At 43.6% G+C, this 5,106-nt stretch overlaps 1 long non-coding RNA gene across 1 annotated transcript; it reads left to right on the top strand.

The window, feature by feature from the left end:
- Positions 1-1,314: 1,314 nt before the first annotated feature.
- LOC134485224 (uncharacterized) lies at positions 1,315-4,822 on the top strand. Its single transcript, XR_010063241.1, has 3 exons — positions 1,315-1,575; positions 4,237-4,401; positions 4,726-4,822. It is a non-coding gene; the product is annotated as an uncharacterized LOC134485224 (long non-coding RNA).
- Positions 4,823-5,106: the final 284 nt, after the last annotated feature.

Genomic DNA, 5,106 nt, shown 5'->3' on the forward strand with positions numbered 1-5,106 from the left:
CCGCTACAAAAACCCAGAATTATTTTGTTTATTGGTTTAAGAGCTATGTCCCTGTTGTTTTATCCTTGATGGTATTCAGATTTTGTTTGCCTCTCTGACTGCTCCCTGGCAGAGAGAATTTTTAACCTTTGGGACTTTAGTCATTGGTTGTGTGTACATGTCAATAATTCCCACACTCTGAAGGCTGAGGCATGGGGATGGTGAATTTGAGTGCAGCCTGGTCTATAAAACACGACCTTTGTCTTTAAAAAAAAAAAAAAAGACAAAACAAGAGAGAGCAGCAGATAAAACTGAGTTAATTCCTGGGGCATGCATGATGAAAGGAAAGAATAGTTTACTTTTTCAAGTTGTTCTCTGACCTCCACAAAATACACACAAAATAGACAGATGCATTAAAATAATAATTTTCTTAAAGCCAGGCTGTGATGTAGCTCACTTGATTGAATGCTATTTACCATACACACAGCCCTGGGTTCAACCCAAGTGCCAAATAAGTCAGGTATGATGGTGCCACGTGCTCAAATTCCTTGCATGTGTGAGACAGAAGCAGGAAGATGGGACATTAGAGGACATCTTTGGCCCTCTGGTGGACTCTAGCCTGGGCAACACAGAACCTTAGCTCAGATAAATAAACAAACTGAAGGCTTAGGAATGTGATCCATGTAATAGGCTGTTCTCAAACCAAATCATTTAGCAGAAAAATCTACAGCATTCCTACTTAGAACCCAGCCTTGTACTGTGCACAATGAATAAAGCATGGACCCAAGGACAGCACCCTTCCTCTCATTTCGCTTATTTCTAGACTAGAAGGCAAGGCCTGTTGAAATACACAATGCCATGTGGAGGGTGATAAGCCCTCTGGGATAAATAAAGCAGGTTGTGAGGGTGGAAGACTGACAGAATGATTGCTTAGATGATGAGTGCAGGGGAGGTCCGTCATAAGCGGTGACGTTTGACTCCAAACTTGCATGATAGTGTGACTAGTGGCTATCTGGAACATTGGTAGAAGCAGGTAGTACCAAGTCCCTGTCATCACAGCGCTCCATTGTGACATCATAATGTTGCACTTTATGTATCGTGACAACACTACACAACTTTGCGCCATCACAGGGTCCCACTGTCACATGACAACTCTCCACTAAGCTAACACAATGCTGTCTTGTAACATGACCGCTCAGTCATGACCCTGCAGTGCTCTACGGTGACATCACAGTGTTTCTCTGTGGCATCATGTGCTCTATTGTGCTGGCACAGAGCTGTCCTTTGCTATGACGACGCCGTGGGTGACATCACAATGTTCCATGATACCATCTCCATGGCAATAAAATAAAGTAAAAAGTGTGAACTGTGGGTTACTCATAAGTGCAACGGGAATACGCAGAGCCCATGTGGGAAGCCGCTTCCTAGGGGCTCCCCTTTCAGTCTGTGGAAGCTATTGCTGCGATGGGCGTGAGCCACATGGAAGGGAAGGTGGACAGAGGGAAGCAACCTCCTTTCTGTTACGTCAAAGAGTTGGAGTTCCCGGAAGTGGAGAGGGAAGCCCATCTTCTCGTGCTCCTTAGGAGGAAAGCAAAGGTGAGCGCCTAGAATCCATGCAAGGAAGCAGCACTGTGGGGTGGAGCTTTCTGCACTGATGGAGGTGTTCTACATTCTCACTGGTCACCAGCTCTCCAAACTGTGGTCTGTTTGCGTTTATATTTCAAACAAGAGACTAATTAAACGTGGGCTGTGCGTACTATTTGTTTTTGTTGCTAGTCTGTTTTACGGGCTACATTTCAAGGGCTCCAGACCAACCTGTGTCTAGTGTTTCCCGGTGATGGTCAGCAACAAAACACATCCCTCATCACAACCGGCTCTTTAGTCAGTGATGTTTACAGGCTAGGATGTAGGTGATAAGGTTAGACCAGATATGGTGCATTTCTGAGACTGGTCAGGCGTTCAAAGGCAAGGCAGAATGGTAACAGGCCTTGTGAGATTTTAAATGATCTAATACTTAGAATGCACTTAGTGGAATGGCTTGGCAACAGTAAGCATGTGAACACTCTTTGCCCATATTGCACTTGTGATTGACAAAGATTCTTTGCTGAGCTAATTCTGAACCTCTCCATCAGTACAGCATGATCCCTGCTCCCTCACATCTGATCACCCTCCAAATCTGACAAGTTCTTCTTCTTCCACCACTGCTCCACGTCTCATCTGGTCACCCTGCCGGTCTTCAACAGGAATAGGATAGATTGGTTCAGCTAAAATCTCCTTAATCCCTGATGCTTCCTCTCAGTGCTTTTCAATTATCTGACCTCCACTCTACACCCTTACCTACAAAAGTTGCCTTGCCCATAATGTATTGAAATATATGCTATATCTTTTTCCTTCCCTGGTGATAACCTGCCACAGTGGTCCCTCAACCAGTCAGTGTGCCTGGAAAAATTTCTTCCTTATGATGATGTCATTGGATCATGTTTTCTCTTAGCAGGAGGCTTGGTACTATAATCACCTCAGTACCAAGTAAGCCACCTTGCACTGTGATGATCAACTGACCGGAACACTTAACTGCTCGTCCTCCTCCTCTCCAGCACTGAACCCTGCCTGTGCTCTCCCAACCTGGAGGCTCAGCATATCTGCTAAAAGCCCTACTGCTGATAGCTAATAAGTAACAATTGTGTTTGTCAATGAAAATTAAACTGCATGTAGCTCAGAGCAGTGGTTCTCAACCTGTGGGTCGCAACCCTTTGCATCAAAGGACCCTTCACGGGGGTTGCCTAAGACCGTGGGGAAACCCAGAGACCTACATTACAATTCATAACAGTAGCAAGATTACTGCTATGAAGGGGCAACAAAAATAATGTTATGGTTGGGGGTCACCATAACATGAAGGGCTGCAGCATTAGGAAGGTTGAGAATCCCTGGCTTAGTGCAGTTAATCTGCAGAGGAGATTCTGAGAAACATGATACCTCCAGTACATCCATTATGGAAAGAGTATTTGTTCCTGTTACTTAGTTAAACAGAATGTGTGGATTCAGCAAAGACAAATGAGAGCTTGGGCTCCAGGAACAAGGAACAAGTGTGCTGTCAACATCAGAAAGCTACCAGAAGGCTGGACATGGGACTATAACGTCGAGGCTTTTGCCTGAATAGAATTTGAAATGTTATTTTCAAGGCTAATAAATGAGTTAAGGATAACTGTGAATATCGTACATACAATGAAAAAAAATGCCACCAATTACATCGAATAGAAATTGGTAAGAGAAAATAGTGAAATTCTCCCCTGGACTCTAAGAAACATATTTTTGAATATTATTTTGTCATGAGTCTATTTATCTGGCTTCTTAAATGATATCATAGCTCTTGGACCTTTTCCAGATCCCACTTATTGTATTCATTAATTCCATTTCGACTCTTCATTTCTATTCTTGTGAGCCTTTTCCTAGAAATCAGCTTCTGCTTGCTTGTGCTCCTGGCCTAGCACATCCCAGGCCCCTTCTCCTTGCTGTGGCTAAAACCTGCTGTCAGCAGCATGATACTTACAGTCCTGACCTTCCCCTGAACCCCAGTTCTTGTCACTTGACACCCACTAGATGTTTCCACTTGCAGTCTCCCCACTCCATCACGTCAAGTTTTAAAATACTTATCGCTGTGATTGTCTCTTAGCTTCCCAACAGCTCTCAGAATTTTCCCTTCCATCAAGTCTCTCTTAGTCTCTGACACTAAATTCTTTTTACCAGGACTAGAAACTATGAAGCCACATCAATCCATTTATCTTCTTCCTGGAGTCATGGCATAATAGAAAAACACTAACTTTGGAATAAATATGTTTCTGCCATATTTTCCTGTTTAGTACAAACGGGAAATATTATAACCCACATCCTTCAGATTTCTCATTTATAAAATGATATAATCAGTAGCACATAAAATAAGAAGAGAAGGAAGAGGAGGAAGTAGGAAGAAGGAGGAGGAGAAGGAGGAGGAGGAAGAGGAAGAAGAGAAGGAAGAGGAGGAAGGAGGAGGAGGAGGAGGAGGAGGAGGAGGAGGAGGAGGAGGAGGAGGAGGAGAGAAAATTACCCTCCTTGGTATTAACGAGTGAGACCCTAACTCTTCACACTGTGGACATTCAGTCCTAATCTCTAAAGACACCTTGTGCCTTATAGAATATTCAAAGCATCTCTGACTTTTGACCATTAGATGACAATAGAAATCCTTCTATTCATAATGTCTAAAACTGTTTTCAATCCTGCCAGACACCCATGAGGTCAGAGGACAGCTGGGAGGAGCCATGGTATCCTACTGTCTAGATGCTTTCCACATTACTTGAGGTGATGAATGGAGAGTGGCTGGAAAAGCCCTTGACCAGGGCCACCATCCACAGACTACAGATGTCTACTCATTTAAGAAGTTCTACCAAGGTAAGGTGTTCTCAAAAAAAAAATTATAAGCAGATGCCTCATGAACATCTGTAAGGGAGAAAATTAAATTGTGTTGACCATAATTCCACATTAGTAAACCTTTTGTTGGAATTCAAAGAACACTAAAAGAAATTTCTTATATTCTCTTGCTATGATTTGAATGTAAAATGTCCCTCAGTAAGACTCACTGGAACACTTGGTCTCAGAGGGTGGTGCTATTTGAGAAGGTTCTGGAACAGTTAGGAGGTGGACCTTTGCTGGTAGAAATAAGTGCAGATGGACCTTGAGGATTTCTAGCCATCCCCACTTCCTATTCACTCTCAGCTACCAGAGTGTTGGCCCAACACTACCACTAGCTTCCTGCTTCTGCCATGATGAACTGTGATGCCCAGGAACTGTGAGCTAAAATAAACCCTGTCTTCTTTAAGTTACTTTTGTCAGAGCATTTTTCTCACTGAAACAGGAAATAAAATGAGACACACCCCCCTTGGTGGTTTTATAGCCCTGTCTGCTGTCACTGCACTTTGGGGGTCACTAGAGCTCCTTTCCTTCCTTTACTTTAGTGTCTTACTGCCCAATTCATACAACCAGCCTTCAGCACAGTACTGGTGTCCAACATCCTTCTACCAGAAACTGTTTCCCCACGTGCCCCATCTCATTCCCTTCCCTCCCATGCTCTGCCTCTCTAAGTGTGCCTCTCTCTGT

Source organism: Rattus norvegicus, chromosome 1 (assembly GCF_036323735.1).
Source record: "Rattus norvegicus strain BN/NHsdMcwi chromosome 1, GRCr8, whole genome shotgun sequence".
NCBI classification, from domain to species: domain Eukaryota; kingdom Metazoa; phylum Chordata; class Mammalia; order Rodentia; family Muridae; genus Rattus; species Rattus norvegicus.